This window comes from Aedes aegypti, chromosome 2 (genome assembly GCF_002204515.2).
Source record: "Aedes aegypti strain LVP_AGWG chromosome 2, AaegL5.0 Primary Assembly, whole genome shotgun sequence".
NCBI classification, from domain to species: domain Eukaryota; kingdom Metazoa; phylum Arthropoda; class Insecta; order Diptera; family Culicidae; genus Aedes; species Aedes aegypti.
This window is the reverse complement of record NC_035108.1, coordinates 178,022,370-178,040,808: the sequence shown is the minus strand read 5'-3', so window position 1 is coordinate 178,040,808 and position 18,439 is coordinate 178,022,370. Positions and strand designations below refer to the sequence as shown.

Below are 18,439 nucleotides of genomic sequence, written 5' to 3'. Positions count from 1 at the left end.
CCCGAATGTTGCTTGTTGTGGTAGGTCAGTTCACGCAGGCGATGGAATTGACCACCAATTTTTAACGGTTGGAGTTGGCTTCTTATTTACTTCGCCGGATACAAAAAAAAAACGAAAGTGAGGGAAATTGGAAACGGTTGTTGATGGTGCTCCGGTGATCAATTATGAATAATTGGGCAAGTTGACAATATACTGACAATTAAATAATTGTTTTCCATAACAGCTGTGAATACATTTGAAATGAACTTGAATTCATTTAACTTGAATGGTTAAGGTCGTTCTGTCAAAGGCGTTTGCAAAATAGAAAAAGCCTTAAATGAACTCAAAATCTCCAAACAGTTTTAATGGAAACAGAAGAAGAAAATGGGAAATTATCTAAACAAAATTGTCTCATATTATTCAATTCAAGTACATAACTGCTTGTTTGGTGAACTTATGACTTGTACAAGCATTAAATTGTCAAATATTAAACGACCTAGAAACGTATAAAAGCTATTTGTTGGATTAAATACGCCATCAGTACTCTTCAAACAATCCGCCAAACAGCATTCCCAGCAAAAGAGATCCGAAATGTTCAAGGTACGTAAAAAGGATTCCATGTAGAAACCTTTAATCGAATTTGTATTATTTTCCTCCAGATCATCGTTCTGTTTGCTTGTTTAGCCGTTGTAGTCTCCGCTCGGTACATTGCTGGAGATCACGGTTATTATCATAACGACCACCATCAGTCGCATTCCGAGTTTGAGTATCATCATGGGGATTACCTCCACTCGCATCCAAAGTACAATTTCAAATACGGCGTTAAGGATGGGTACACTCACGATCACAAGAGCGCCTGGGAACATCGTGATGGAGATGTCGTGAAGGGACAATATACTCTGGATGAAGCTGATGGAACTCATCGTGTGGTTGATTACAGCTCGGACCACAAGAGTGGATTCCAGGTTCATGTTCAGCGCAACGGACATGCTCGACATCCGCATGGAGAGAGCTATGTTAAGATTGATCAACACTACTAATCATAAGACTGAAAATATTTGTGATTTCACCACAATTGAACTATTGTAAATATATTGAAATAACGATAAAATTTAAATTTTATTCTTCCTAGCGTTACGTCAGTGCTAAGACAGATATCGTTTCTTTATTGACTGAGAACTTTATTTGCCAATTGACCATTATTAAAACACAAGTTATTTTGTGAACGCCGCACATTCATCCCAAAACATTTTTATATTTTTATACAATAATAAAAAAATACAATTTACACCGTTTTTAGCCAAAGGCTGCACAGACTGAACCATAACTTACATTAGACAACGGACACACGGAACAACCAGTGGACCAGTGAAGAATTTTTCGTTTGACAAAAATATTCCTCCGACTGGGGCGGGAATCGAACCCACACTCCGTAGCACAATACGCCTAAACGACTGACGCCGCTAACCGCACGGCTACAAAGCCCACTTGAAAAAATATTTTTCCAAGATTTCATGAAGAATGAGTGGAATGTGAATTGTTTAGAACATTTTGAAGAACATGACCGACGTGATTGTATTTTTCGCTCCTTTGTAAAAAATGTGGGGTAAACCGAAAAAAAAAATCAACTTAGTTTTTAAATGTGACCATACGCGGCAGGTCAAAATTCAAAAAGGTTTGAATATCCAATCTCCCATATATTTTCAACATTGTTACCATAAAAATAGTGTTCTGTGAAATTTTCAATTTTCGAGGAGGTCATTTGCAGCTGGCTCAAAGACGATGTAGGTTAATATGGAAATAACTATGGAACAATTTTGTGTTTGTTCCAAACACGTTGTACTGGAATGCAGAGATGCATTTTAAACGCTCATGAGCTGTGAGCGTTCACAAATGTTATTTGATTGCTCTTGTGCTCATGTTCAGAATTTTGAACAAACTCACGGCAACTAGATTGATTACGAAGCTGTTATCTCCAACATGACAATTGCGTATACTTATGCGAGGTTTGACCTTAGCGCTTCACCACAATCTACTAACATTTGAGTTCAACACAAATTAGATGATTAAGTCACTATCGTAGCCCAATAAACGCTAGTTAGGTCAAGTGACAGCTGGGACATATGCTCAAGAATCACACATCTGAGGAGAAAATTAGGATGAAAAACGCAGTTTATAGATACACAGAATTTGCGCCGTTTGACGAAACTGCTGCTGAAAATCAGATGGCTGCCACACGATATGATCAGGAACTTCACTTAAAAGTGGGATGAAAGTCAATAGATTACGGGGCAAGCCAACATGCAGATAGTGGATGTGAATCATTTATAAAGTAATAAAAGTATAATGTTTTGAAAATTTTAATAGTTTTATTCGGAAATATTTTTTTTATATTTTGTGCTCTGCTGGAATGCATTAAGCAGCAGCCAAATTCATCATGCAAATGGAAAATCTAGAATATGGGTGTCGAAGGTGTCGTGGCCAGAGCAGCTTTATTTCTTTAAATCCAGGCACAACCTAAGCCTCAGGTATCTCGAATCTCGTAATTTTTCAGTCACTTTTATTTCGTTGCAGCTATTTTGACTTTAAAGATGTACGATCCTGAAACGGATATGACAATTAACAGAAGCAATTCATTGGTTAGCTACCAAAAATGTTAACTTACCTAGAATCAATCAATTTTTGACTACCGTGATGAATCAAAATCCGGACGGTACCAATACCCGGACACTCTGATATTATTCACTGATTTACATTTGAATTTGAATAATAATGTAAGCTTAATTATTCACATCTTAGATTTGTAACATTGCTCATCAATTTACAACGATTTCTCATCTAGTTATCATTGGCAGAAAATTAATAAACATAAAAACATAATTGTAGCCCCAGTCAGACACCGTCTTTTCATAATGCAGTTTTTGTGGCTCAAGTTCGTCAGCAAACGAAGGGCAATATTGAGTTAACGTTTATTCATTGAAAAGTATAATGTTTGTGAATTCTTGTGATCATTAGTGTGTGAAAACTATTTAGTAAACAATTTAAGCATACCAAAGTGTAGAAAAGAAGTATAATATGATATTTATCGAGCGATTAAAGCGTGTCCGGTTCGGTGAGCCATGGCTTCAAAATCCGGACGTTAAGCGTTCGAGATATATTTTGCCTAAAAAATAGCTGCTCGGGAAGAAAAATGCAGAGAAATATTGTGGGATAGCAAGAAAAAAGGATATATTTGACTGAAAAATAAGAGAATTGCGGTAAAATTGCTCCTATGGCAATGATTATTGCAGGTAATCTGAGTCTACATACAACCAAGGAAAGTAAGAAACCGAAACATGAAACAATCTTCAAAGCTCTCAATTACAAGCATTATTATGTGTGTCCATGCAATGAACTTAATAAATACTACATTTGGCCGAATTTGAGTGCATTTATTTCAAATTCATAGCGAATTTAGTTAGCTAAACTACAAGTGTCCGGAATTTGATTCATAAGTGTCCGGCTTTTTGATTCATATGTCCGGATTTAAAAACAGGACTTGTGAAATTAATATGGTTATTTTAGTAATAATTTTATGATTTTAACAGAAATACTTGTCGTTTTCATAAAGATAGATGTCTAAACGATTCGTGACATGGTGGTAAATTATTCAAATCATCGGAATTTAATTGAAATTAGTATCAGAACATTTGACACTGCTTAAGCGTCCGGGTATTGATTCATCACGGTATACACCTTTTGGCGAAAACAATAAACGACTGAAGGTTTGCCACGAGATGAACAGCGTACTGTGATCAAACAAAGTAAAATGTTTGAACTTGAACACGGCTCTCGTGAGCTCTAGCTCTGAACAGAACATGAACAGATCGCGTTCAAATGCATCTCTGCTGGAATGTACGTTCAAACATATTATCCCATATTGAAAACTCATTCTTAAAACCACAATAAAGTAATTTGCTGAAGAGAGCAATTCAATCCGCCAGTTTTTATTTGAAGATCTTGCGCAAACTTGCTAAACATAGGGTTACCGTCGTTTGATTAATAGGATTGGATACTGAGTACGTATGTATTAGATTGGCGCAGCTCAGTATGGGAGAAAAATAAAGTAGTTTAATTCCACGGGGCACCCCTCAGAATTATTTCTTAGGTTAAAAAGAAGGCTTCCTGAAAATTTCTGCTCATTTGGTCGTTCCATTAGCTGGCGCATTTAAATTGAAGTCAAAATGGGATTCTCAGCTCAAACATATGGGAAACAGTATATCATCTATTGTTTGGTTCAGGAAAATTATTGATCGCGTTCAATTGAACCCAGAATGTCAAAAACACTACTTGATATCATAGCAAACAATATTGTAGAAGGTTGTATCATGATTAAAATTGATAAAGTTGGTGTTTCAACTATCTGTAGTAGAAGTGCAATAAAGCTCTGTATCCCTTCAACATAGCATGATGATTACCACTAGGCGCATCATAGCCACCTATGACGTTGTCGAGCTGTTACGCAAGACGCATGTATATATGCCCGGGAGTTCTGATCTAAGCCTAGCTTTCATCAACTGAAATGTTAATGAAAATTAGCTTTAATTCAGATACAACCTTTTGCAATTATGTTCATTAGAATATCAACTAGTGTATTTTTCATTCTGGAACCAATTGAATACCTTCAATTTGTATACAGAACGAAACAGAGACATTGGGTCAATTTTCAATATATTTGAAACGAATATCCCAGACAAACTTCAATTTAAATGCGCCAGCTGGTGGCGCAACCAATTGAGTTGAAGTTTTGAGAGACCTTTTTTCTTACCCTAAGGCACATATCTAGGGGGTGCCTCGTTGAGTTTTACAACTTTTTCGTTTAAGGGCCAGTCTAGTATGTATTAATGAGTGTAATGAATACTTCTATTTTGGTACCAATACAAAAGGCATAAGGTACCGTGGGGTAAGTGGATACAGCAAAATCAAAAGTTAACTTAATTTTTATGTACAGCTAACGTGAATAATTATATTGTAACTTTTGTCTGTGGATATCAAATAAGGGACTAATATACTTCAAATAGTCGGCTTTTCGATTTTTCTTATTGTTATGTATTGAGTTTGAGGGACTTGAAAATTTGCACTAAATGATCCAGACTCTCGTCCGCTCCACGCATACGTTATTGTATAGACTCACAACACTAGTTAAAAAAAGTCTGTTGTTTTTTTTATGTTTGTATTTCTGCTTAGGAACTGAACCGTCATCCTCTTTGAGGTTTTCAAGGACTAGGGGTTCATTCGTAAGCATTGAAAACAAAAGAAAAACTTCTTCAACAATTCACGTGCCTTGGAGGCCGTAGAATTTTGCTAAATGTTTTAAATTAAAAGATTGAAGCTTAAGATTACATAAATAAACTGTTAAGATTCCCAATATATCTATATAGTCTACAAATTATTGACGAATAAATAAATTAAAAAATGAAATATGGAAAAATTCTCGTTAAAAGCCTACAGTATGTTTAGAAGAAAAAGTAAAAAAAAGTATTTTCCATGAAACTTCGGAGTCAATTAATAAAAAAAAGTCACAACTTAGAAGAATATAATTAAATAAACTATTGCTCTGGTATTTATAGATCGTAGTATGGTAAGTCACACAATTTTTTCTGCTCTGGGAGGAGTTTTGACCCCCAAAACCCCCTTTGGTTGCGCCACTGCTCTGTTTAGTTTTTCTCAAGAACTTAGGATTTTTTTCCAGCTCGTCAGCTCCGGAATCGGTAATTATCTTCCCATCGCTCGCTCTATGCGTGTAATAATCCGTTCGATTTATGTTGCAGATTGTTCAATGATGTTTGTGATGTTTTTGATTTTAATATGTATGAGTAAATTTATGGTTATGAATAAAATTAAGTATACTTAAGTTCAATCTGCGTGGCATAATGTTGAAAATGTGTTAAATAAATAAATATTTTAGAAAATATCAGTACTTTTAACTTACTTTTAAAGGAATTAGTTCATATTAAAAATGGATGACATACCGAAAACAGACAAAATACGTTTGAAATTTTTTTCTGATCAAGAAAATAAAAGATTTTGGAGATTGACTTAAGATAAAAAGATTTTTTCAGCCGAAAACACAGATGAGAGTCGGAAAAAAATGTGGCAACACTGATGGTGGGCTTCGATCTCACGACTCCTAATACGCTGGACTAGTTGCGTAAAATCGAGCGGCGATCTCTCAATTGCAAAAAGGGTCGGCGAGATACGACCAGGTCGAAAGCCTGACCCATACTAAAAATCTCATTGAGCCAACGTTGGCTTATGAGTAGTAGGGTGGAAACAAGGCAACAGTGCAACGCTAAAATTAAAATCTCTCACTGTTGTTTGTAGGCACGCTTAGGAGAGTCGAATTGGGTGTCTAAGCAATGATGCATAGATTTTTATGCCTGTTCTTGCCTACAGATATTGATTTTTGAGATGAACAAGATTTTTAAGATTTTAGGATATTTCACGAGTTTAGGACATAGTTTTGGAAGACATAAAGCAGAAATGCCATTACTCTGTTTAGTTTTTCTCAAAAACTTAAATATTTTAAACTTTTAGAAACAATTACACTGTTCGACAAAAATTTTTTTTTGATGGATCAGGGACGCGTCTATATGGGTCTCGAAGTGCAAGAAAAGTATAGAAAGAGGCCGTTTTCAAATGATTTGCACCACCCTTGGATTATTTTTTGAATACACTTATTTAACCATTGAATTCGTCAAATCAATATTTTTAGCACTGGATGACTTCAGGGGAACGTGCAACATTTCAGAAGAATAAAGGCATTAATTTTATACATGAATTTGGAATGTTAACGATCATTAAACAAGCATGTGAGGATGTGCACCATATAAATACTACTTTTTTTCTATTTTACACATCTGGTTCATCATATAATAATTAATATAGGGTTGAGAAGACGCTTGATTAGTATTTGATTCTTTGCTCCATTAGATAAAGCAATTAGCAATGCAATCCAGTAACATTTTTTAATGACAAGGATAGAACTAAGGAAAATTGATGTGTCTGTTATGTTAATTTAGGCTGGTTGGTCTAATAAACCCTCAGCAATAATACAACATTTATGTAGGTTGGACTCCGATATGTAAGTGGTCTTACAGGTACTAGCTGGTTATTCAAGAGACGATAGCAAAGTCTGTAAAAAATGTGATAATATTGTTATTTGAGATTTCTAAATATTTTGATAGGTACTCATTAGGAATAGATTACCTATCGTGAGATCAATTTTTTTTATCAGAATATCTCTAGAATATTACAAATAATTCAGTAATCAATTGCGAAACTTCACATATTGTCGCACGATGTTTTGTGCCGTAATCCGGGGTAACATTGATCATTTTTTTGAGAATTTCTTAAATTTTTCATTTCACAATACAAATGTTACAAGTTTTATATTTTTTAAACAAGTACTGGCACCCACCGCTCCTAACTATATACTTTAATTTGTTTTTCGAAAGATTAAAGCATGCTTAAATAAATGTTTAAGTGATTTTTTGATTCGGGTGATATGGGGTAACATTGATCACCCAAGTAAACAACGTTCGGTAATATTCAAAATGTCGTTACCTACTAAAATCATGTCCCCTGAAGCCAAAAATGAAGACCAAACTCTTACAAGTCATTTACTTTTTGAGTTATTTCAAAATTAAAAACAACTTGAACCGCGGAATATGCCTAAAAGTAGGCAATTTCCTAGGGAAAGTCTACATTCTTAATAGTAATTAGTTAATGTTCCCTAAATGAATAAACTTATAAAAGATTTGACAACGGAATCGTTTTCAGCGATGCCATATTTTGTAACAAACGTATTTTTCTTGATCACATAGTCTGGAAACCTCATGCGAGACATGAATTTTCGATAGTGTCAGTGAAAACGATAAAAATCATTGTTTCAAAAAGTTGATAAATTTACGCATGAACTAAACGCAATTTTAGCAAAAACCTTAATTTACATAAGCTTATGGATATAAGAAAGAGAAACCATTCATGATTCGAAAATGTTTCATCAATAAATATTTATTTCAACTTTTAACCAGATGAGTCATTCCGATCAATGTTACCCCGCTGATCAATGTTACCCCGGATTACGGTACATGAAATGTGAGTGTCTCCAAAGGGGCCCTGGCAGAAACGAAACGGACAACTTTTTCAAGCTATGTTCAATTGATCATTATCAACCATATTCACACGTTTTACATAAAAACGACGGTGTTGTGATTGAAAAAATAAAAAAAAATCTCACTTCTCAAATTTGGTACCGCTATGACCCCTGTACAAGATGAAATATCTGCGGTATGGTTCCGGCTTCGGCATTGCCCAATCATGAAATATAACTTAAAGTACACTAAGGGGGGGGAGGGGCCTTCTTTAGTCGAGTGGTTAGAGTCCGCGGCTACAAAGCAAAGTCATATGCTGAAGGTGTCCGGGTTCGATGCCCGGTCGGTCCAGGATCTTATCGTAATGGAAATTCCCTCGACTTCCGTGGGCATAGAGTATCATTGTACCTGTCAAACAATGTACGAATGCGTAAATGGCAACTTTGGCAAAGAAAGCTCTCAGTCAATAACTGTGGAAGTGCTCTGTCCCAGTGATGACGTAATGCCATGAAGCCACAGTTATGCCAAAGTTGCCGAAGTTGAAATTTCCTCATACAATGATAATCTTGCCCAGGGATGTCAAGGAAATTTACATTGCGGAAAGATAATGGACCAACCGAAGGATTCGAGCCCAGCCACCTTCAGCATGGTTTTGTGTTGAAGTCGCGGACCACAAGGCTAAAGAAGGCCTTTGCTTTTCAATGGTTAGCATTAAGATTGAATTGAGACATATTCAAGGATTTATTCGACCTTTGTATGGCAGCCTATAGTGATGTTTAACTTTCTTTAATAATGATAAGGATTTCATGCGCGCTCGATTTATTTCATCAACCTCAGCTGAAAGGATTGCAAGAATCCAACAACCAATATTACGGTAATTTAAATCTGAATCTCATTTAATAGAATTACCTACAGAGGTCTCAGTAATCATTAGGACGTAACGCCAGAAGCGTAAGAAGAAGAAGGTCTCAATAAACAATTGCCTATCAAAATTAAAATCATTTCATTATCGGTGACATTACTGAAAAAATATATTTACAACAGGAAAAAATTAAAAGCAACAAATGGTACTATAATATTTATCAGTATTTCATTTAGTAGTGCTGATCAATCTTAACATAGCTCTCTCCATGTGGATGGTGGGCATGTCCGTTGCGTTGAACATGAACCTGGAATCCACTCTTGTGGTCCGAGCTGTAATCAACCACACGATGGGTTCCATCAGCTTCGTCCAGAGTGTATTGTCCCTTCACGACATCTCCATCACGATGTTCCCAGGCGCTCTTGTGATCGTGAGTGTACCCATCCTTAACACCGTATCTGAATTTGTACTTTGGGTGCGAGTGATGATGATCCTCTTGCTGATAGTCGAACTTCGGATGGGAATTATGATATTTCTCATGATGATAACCGTGATCTCCTCCAATGTACCGAGCGGAGACCACAACGGTCAAACAGGCAATCAGCACGATGATCTGGATGAAAACAGCGCAAATTTAATTTATGGTTCATATATGGAACCCTTTTTACATACCTTGAACATTTTGGATCTCTTGTGTTGCGAATGCTGTTTGGCGGATTGCTTGCTGTGAATTGATGCTAGATTCAATCCAATAAAGAATTTATATAGGTTTTATTTTTGGGATGACTTTTTCATCAATCAATTATCCGATGGAAGGATTGGAGTTTTCATTTTGTGGACTAAGCTGAGCTTTATGGATAATTTGCTAGACGTTTGACAATTTGCATATCCATTGATTCCATTTTTGGGTAAAATTTACACACTAACACACAAAATAGAAAGGGATGTTGTCAACAAAAATAAGATTTCAAGTTCATTTGACAGCAAAACAAGAACTGAAAATAATTTTAACATACAATTATCAATTTTTCTATGTGTTGCAATTCTTTTTTAATTGTACTTTAATTGACAGTGACATTCAATCAAGAATCACAATTCATATCCGACACGATCGGTTCATATTTCCGAATAGCTGCAATTTGGTTTTCATTTTCACCATTTACCGCACATAAGAGTGAACGGAAAAGCTGACCAACCTCAACATACACCCTACGAGAGTGGAAACCGAAGCTGAATAGAAACATGGAAATGAAAATAGACCGAAGCCATCGAACAGTATAAAAATTCTACGCCTAATTAGATCCAACATCAGTTCATAAAAAGCTTTTGACACTCAGCTATTCCAGCGACAACCATTCACAGGAGATCCAAAATGTTCAAGGTAGGTAGAATTGGTTTCAATATTTGACCTTAGATCAATGTTAAGTTTGATTTGTTCAGATCATCGCTTTGGTTGCCTGTTTGGCTGTTGTTGCCTCCGCTCGGTACTACGGAGGAGATCACGGCTAGGAATATCATCATTCGCATCCGAAGTACAAGTTCGAGTATGGAGTTAAAGATGGACACACCCACGATCACAAGAGTGCCTGGGAAACCCGCGACGGAGATGTTGTGAAGGGTCAGTACACCTTGGAGGAAGCCGATGGTACCCATCGAGTAGTCGACTACAGCTCGGATCACAAGGGAGGATTCCAGGCTCATGTTCAACGCAATGGACATGCTCATCATCCACATGGGGAGAGCTACGTTAAGATTGATCAGCACTTTTGAACCATTCGTAATGTTGTTTAATGTTTGTTCTACTTGTATCAATAAAACTCCCAAATAAGACTGAAAGCAAGCAAAATGTATAAGTGAATTAGTATCGTAATACCGTATCGTTACACGGTCAGTTATCATCTAATAACTTATTCAGCGATATGATATATGTCAAGTCTTCAGAATAATCCATAGCAATAAGCATCAGAGCTCAAAATTGCCTTGTAAGAAACTATGAAAATTCAAACGAGAAATCTACTTAACGCCTCATATTTTACAGACATCTCAACAATCTTTAAATAGGGAGACGGGTCTGGTGTAGTGGTTAGAACTTTCGTCTCTAACGTCGAGGACCTGGGAATCCCAATCCCCATCGCTCCCTGTATTCGAATTCGCAAGCTTCAAATTAATGGCCAGTTATCAGGTATCAGAAGGCCGGCTCCAAAGGCACGTTCACCACCAGTTGGGACATTTGTGCCACCGCCATATTTGAGCCTATTTCATCATCATCCTGATGGGAGAGGAAAAGGAAGGAAATTAGATTGAAGGGAATAGTGTGGTAAATGCCCTGTATGCAATTGTGAGATCACTTAGAGCAAGGACAATTTTGTCCCAATTCTACAATTCACTGGATTTTTCTCCAGTAGATCCAGTGCCCATAAACGGTAAAAGCAAGAATGTGCTTCTTGTTTCAGATGTATGTGTAGTGGCACAACGTCGAAAAAAGCCTCAAGCGCTGCCGTGGAAGTCGTAGAGAACACACCAGGCATCGCCATCAAACACATCCTTTGGAGATGGCCCAATTTTGATTGAATTCCCAAGTAACAATGATAGCTGAATAACAGTTCATTCAGCTTATATGCAGTTTAAACAGCCTTTTTCAACTTGACAAACTGTTGTTCAGCTACCAATTTTACCTGGGTTGTTCTCAATTCGTCCTTTTGCCAATATTGGTCGAACAACTGTTGTGTAAACCCATTTGATATATTTAGGTTTAGGGCCCCTTATTTGACCGGTGGTCTTTTATGCTTTCTTGACTCTGAAATCAATGTGTGGTGTCCAGGAAAGTTTGGAATCTAGAATGACTCCGAAGTACTTTACCTGATCAGTCACATTAATCTCAAAGCCGCGGTTTTATCTTCCCAGGATAGGATAGAGGACAATAGATGTTTAATCCGGATTAACCGAAAGGCTTTATTGGCGACACCAACTCTCGACTACCTGAAGAGCACTTTGCATCAGGTCGAATAGGGTGCCTATGCAAATACCAACTATCAAAGATAGATAGTCGTCGGCAAATCCATAAGCTGGAAAACCGCAATTATTGAGTTGCTTCAATAGCGTACCTGCTACGAGATTCCACAAAAGTGGTGACAAGACTCCCCCTTGAGGGCATCCGCAAACACTCAATTTTCGAATCGCTGCTTGACGCAATGTCGAGAAGAGATGTCGATGTTTGACCATTTGATGAATCTAATTGGTAAGCATTGTAGGTAGCCCACGGTTTCGTGCAGCTTCCAATATGGCATCGAAAGACACGTTATCAAAGGCACCCTCAATATCCAAGAAAACACCTAAGCAGGATTGCTTCTGATCGAATGCTTTCTTGATACCGTATACAACTTTGTTTGCCAAATTAATCACGGATGTGATGATCGATAATGCGTCCAGAAATTTCAAAAAAAAAGAGGTCAAACTGATTGGTCTAAAACTCTTCGCTTCTTCATACGACGCACGTCCTCCTTTCGGGATAAACTTCACACTAATATCACGCCAGGATCTGGGAGTATACCCGGTAGCAAATCTGCTTGAAAGAAGCTTTTTAAAAACATGTTTGATAAACTCAAATCACTTCTGGAGTAGAACAAGATAAATTCCATCTGCTCTTGAAGATTTGAAAGGGTTAAAGCTATTGAGTGCCCATTGAATCGATTCAGTAGTTACGATACTGCGAGCCGAAGCCAGAGACTCGTAACTACATGAAAAGACATTTGGTTCATCCGTAGATGATATGTCCAAACATCCGGGGAAGTGTGTATTGAATAAACATTCTAAAACATCATCATCAGAAGAAGTAAAGTCACTATTAGGTAAGCAAATTTCGTTCACTTGGAAATCCTTAGATTTTGCAAGGATTTTTGTTCAGCCGACTGACTTCACTCAAAATGGAAACATTTGTACAAAGTTTTTTCCAGCCGCATCGTTCAGCAGAACGAAGATCCTTCTTGTAAGCCTTGCGAACCGTCTTGAACGGCTCTGATCCAGCTGAACGGCGTATGTTCTAACTCCTTCTACATTATTTTCTCAGTCTAGTCAGATCGGAATTCCACCATGGGGTCGCTTTTGTAGTCTTCACAGACCGCAGAGGACATGCTTCTTCAAAAGCTTCCATAATGTAGGATGTTGTAGTATCAACGGCATCATCCAAATCACTTGGATTTTCAATGGACGGAAAATATCCATGAAATTTGGAGTTCCCAGTTTGTTGACCGGGAATTCCTAAAACGCAAAGTCTGTGCAGTTACATTTGAATATTCAAAGAAGATGTAGCGATGATCAGATAATGATTCCTCATCTGAAACATGCCAATTCGTCAACTCGTGACTGATTCTATTCGAGCAGAGCGTTATGTCTAACACTTCTTCTTTATTAGATACCATGGAGGTTGGGCGATTGCCTATGTTAAGTAATCTAAGATTTGTACTACTTAAGTATTCCATCAGAATGTAGCTTCTCAAATTGATATTTGAGCTGTCCCAGATGATGTAATGAGCATTGGCAACAACTCGTTTGAAGTCAACCGTTGGGGATGGTTCATCATGGGGCAAACATTGTGGAAGGGGTGGTAAAATGAACACCTTAAGGATATCATCTTGTTTCTGATAGAAACACGAAGAATATGTATAGTTCTATCACACAAGATCGAAAATAGGGATGTTATATAAAGCAGCAACACGAATTCAGACTAAAAAAGCTAAATTTTCACATATTTTTATCGCTATTAAAAAACGATTGAAATGTTCATTTTACCTGCACTATGTGGGTAAAATGAACAGCTGTTGGTGGTAAAATGAACATCGTGCAAAAAACGTGAGCAAAACTAATATTTTTTTAAATTATCATTGCACTCCCGAAAAAAAAAACTATAAATGATTGTAACCCATTCAAAAAGAAACACACACGTTTCAGATTTGACATCATATCACAACGATATTCACATCACTGGAGATCGTAGTAACCCGCGCGTAGATCCGGACGTCAAAAATTTTCGCTCGCGTTTTTTTTTTTTCTGCTAATTTTGATAATTTAGTGAATTTAGTGATTGTGATTCGGAAAGTAAATAGTGGACGAAACAGTTTCTTTGTTCGGAAGTGTTTATCGCGGATGGGCTGATGGACTGAAGTTTGGTGCTGACTTCCCTCCCTGAAGATTACGAAGGCTCGCGTTTGCAGTTCCTTGGAGAGTTTGAATTTAGTATTGAAGCTAACGACAGAAATAGTCAAGAAAGGTTCAGCTGCTGGTGCTGCAGTTTAAACTTCATCAGAAGGCTTCTGAAGCTGCACCAATGCCTTCAGATTGTGGAAGCTACTAAAGGAACTTGGTGAGAGATTTCCAATTAAAACTTTATTTCTTATATTAATAATTGTTTTGCATATTTGCACATTTATTTTAATTTATAGTTTCAATTTCTGTATAACGGGAAAAGGGCTAAATAAATTTTCATCTCATTTCAGAGAGCGAGCAAAGGCGCTTAAACCAAGGCTGTAAGGCCAGGACATGAGGAAGAAATGCCTATGTCCCAGCCCAGGAGAACAACAATGGAGTGTGCATTAACTTTCTTAGCAACGCCACTCCCAACGATTTTACCTATTTCCCTGAATCGAAACGGTTGGTACGGTTGTCCCCGTTTCTTCCTTTCTGAATTGAAAATGTTTTGGCTATCAGTTTATTCATGCGTGAATAACCTGATCGTCATGATTTTTATCAATTATCTTCAACCCCAAAGTCTGCACAGTGGGCCTGGCCATTTTAATATTTGCATCATATGGTTGATATTCTGCAAATATTAATGCTGACAAGAAAATACCTTTATAAATTTAGGTATTTCCAGGATGCTTTTCAATATTGGCTGTGCAAGCGCTTAGATTAGATTAGATTAGATATCACAACGATATTCACATCACTGAAAAACCTCAAGACCTCCGAGCTAAAAGTTACGTCAGCTCTCATTTTCAAACGTAGTTTTCTAAAATCTTAATTTTCGTTGATATTTTCACTTCAATTGACCCGAACACTCCGATTTATGCTCTAAATCGTCCGTGCGTGATAAAAATTTACTGAAATTTGTTTTTTCTCGGTAAAAGGCAGGGTGTTCATTTTACCACCCCTGTTCATTTTACCACCACTTCCCCTACAGAACAATAGACGTATTTCCTATTGAGGTCACCAACAGAAACATTGATTGTGACAGCACATACATCTCTGGTTGTTAACTCAGAAATGAGGGTAGCAACGATTGCATTGTTACCGAGCACGCACGTACGATGCATGCGCGCGAGTTTGCAATTTCAGGTTTGCTGAAAGTAGCAAAAACTGGGTCCACAAGGTTACCAAGATAGAAGTTCCCCTTACGAAAGTAAGGATCTTGAACTACCGTCACTTGGGCTGTACCATTTTGCATGAGTCTGCTAAGATTGATATTTGCTGTTCTTTAATTTATTTATTTATTTATTCACTGTCTTGAATCTAGTACGATTCCCCAGACTGTCACTTACTCTAAAACTCTAATTCTATTTTTAAACACAGATTTGGATACATTAAAGTCAAACAAGTCACTCACACTATTGAATAATCGAGAACATACACATAACGGATTGTTGAAGCCATAGGAAGTTCTATGCCGTCTGATGAGCAGCAAATCACGTTGTCGCAGATGTCGGTTTGGTGAGTAGAACGAAACATTTTGCAGGAGCGATGGACAGTCAAGATTTCCTCTGATCAAGTCAAACATAAAAAGCCTTTGTAGGTTACTGCGTCTCGAAGAAAGTGTTTGCAAAGCAATGAGTCTGCAGCGTGAAGTGTAATCAGGCAAGTTAAACGGATCCGACCATGGCAGCTGCCGAAGGGCGAAGCGGATGAAGCTACGCTGGACCTTTTCAATCCGGATAATGTGGGTTGTATGTTGTGGAGACCATACACATACAGCATACTCCAAAATACTACGAACAAGCGAGCAACATAACGCCTTGAGAGCATAGATGTCCTTGAAGCAGCTAGCATTTCGTCGAACAAATCCTAAGGCTGCAAACGCCTTCGCAGTTGTAGGATTGACGTGTTCATTAAACCGCAGTTTACTATCCAGAATAACACCTAAGTCTCGGATTGACTTAACGCGTTCCAATGGTTCTGATCCAATCGAATATCCAAATTCGATGCACGATTGTCGACGGGAAAATACAACGGACTTACACTTTTTGATGTTCAACTCCATGCCGTTTTCCATGCACCACAGCTCAAGTTCCTTTATATCTGCTTGTAGCACACAGCAGTCCAGATGAGATGCTATAGTTCTGTATATTTTTAAATCGTCAGCGTAGAACAGCTTTCCCGATTTCAGTCGGAAGCACAGGTCGTTTATAAACAATGTGAAAATCAGTGGCCCCAGAACGCTTCCCTGAGGAACACCAGAAGCAATAGAGAAAACGCTAGAGTGTGTGCCATTAATGTTGACGAATGCTACGCGTTGCGTCAGATACGATCGCAACCACTCCGTTATCCAATCCGGAAAGCCCAAGTGTCTTAGCTTCGCTATTGCTAGTTCGTGTGGCACTTTGTCGAACGCTTTGGAGAAATCGAAGTATATGGCATCTACTTGGCTCCTTTTTTCGATTTCTGTCGATAGGAAGTTAGTGAACATCATAAGGTTAGTTGTCGTTGATCGCTTTTTGACGAAGCCGTGCTGGAGTTCCGAAATTATTGGGGTAGATGCAGCGTAGAGAACATTGTGAACTAAACCTTCAAAAACTTTAGCTACGGAGCATAAAATTGAAACGCCGCGGTAGTTTTCGACAGCATGAGAAGAACCAGCTTTGAAGATAGGAGTGATTGAGGCTTTCTTCCATATCGACGGAAAAGTGCTATTACGAAGCGACTTATTATAGATAATCTCCAGCGGCATTTGCAACGATTCTGCACATTCTTTTAAGACTAACGGCGGCAAATTGTCAGTACCAGCCCCTTTGGTTACGTCCAGATTTTTCAAAGCTGAATATACATCTTGCCGCGAAATATCGAAAGGCGTGAGATTCAGATCGTAAGTTGGGCAATTTCTGAGGTTGTCCGATGAAAACGTTGGTGGATTCGAACTGTACACGTTCTTAAAGCAATCGGCAAACATATTAGCAACATCTTCAGGGCAGCTAGCGATAGTTTTTTTGTAAGTCATTTCAGCAGGAAATCGAGTTGAGTGTTTGCGATTTCGAATAAAATTCCAAAAGGCTGTGGGATCGTGCTTAGCGGTCGTCTCCAAACGAGCGACGTAGCTTCGAAATGCAGCAGTTTGACACTCATTATAACTGGTTTCGATAAGACGTAAATTGTTTCGATTTTCATCAGTTCGCGCTCGAAAATAACGTCTTCGAGATTTGCGAACAACATTGCGAAGATGTTGCAGCTCGGATGTCCACCAAGGATGTTTGTAAGAACAACGCGTGCGTTGTCTACGAGGGACGTGCTCGTCCAAAATTCCGTACAGAATGTCGTAAAAAATACATACCGTCTCGTCGGTGCCCCTACCGTCAAACGATATCTCCCAGTCAATAGCTGAACGAGCATCGTTCAACTCCGCAAAATCACAGCGTTGAAAATCGAAGTCACGCTGTTGGCTCGAATCCTCGGCAAACTGCATACGAGCATCGTTTAAGTCCATACGAAGAACCAGCGGCTTATGGTGATGATCAATTTTGAGGAGCGGTGACGGTGGTTCGATTACCTCAATGTCCCTTGCTTCATTGACAAAAACAAGGTCCAGTAAGCGGCCGTTCATGTTTCGTAGGCAATTGATCTGACGCAGTCCTGAAGCAACCATTGTTTCGACCAAGGCGATTTCTTGTAATAAAGCTCGGGCTGTGAGTTTGGTCGTAGATATATCCCACAAACGTAAACTGAAAACTTTTGAAGCTTGATCTGAACGACGGCTTGTTCGAGGGATTCGCAGTTTTCTAGATCCACCGATCTGCAATTCAATTCCGCCTTAACTGCAATTAGCACTCCTCCACCACGTTGAAGGCTGCTAGTATCCGAGCTCCGATCGCATCGAAATACATTGTAGCTTGAGGCGAATTCGTCATTAGAAATATCCGGGCGTAGCCAAGTTTCGGTGAGTACTACGATGTCATAGTCACAAGAGCATAAATTCAAGAGTAGTTCTTGCGTTTTTGTTCGGATGCCTCTAACTCTAAAGTTTTGATAGTAGACTGTCAGGAAGGTTGAAGAGAAGTTGGAGGGGTACTTGAAGTGGCTGCGCGATTCATCTACGTTGGAAGTGGCTCTTGGACTGGATGATTCGACAGTTGCTGCGATTGGATCGAAGAGGTTGCTCCTGGATCGATGCGTTGCGGAGGTTTCCAAAAATGTCGAGCATTGGAATTGTTGTCAACAAACTCACGAAACTGTATTCTCCTAGGCCATGTTGCTGGATCCATTG

General features: G+C 38.2%; 1 protein-coding gene across 1 annotated transcript in view; it reads right to left on the bottom strand.

The window, feature by feature from the left end:
* LOC5571331 overlaps nucleotides 1-18,439 on the bottom strand; it is a 270,749-nt gene that overhangs the window by 41,566 nt on the left and 210,744 nt on the right. The window lies entirely within an intron of this gene.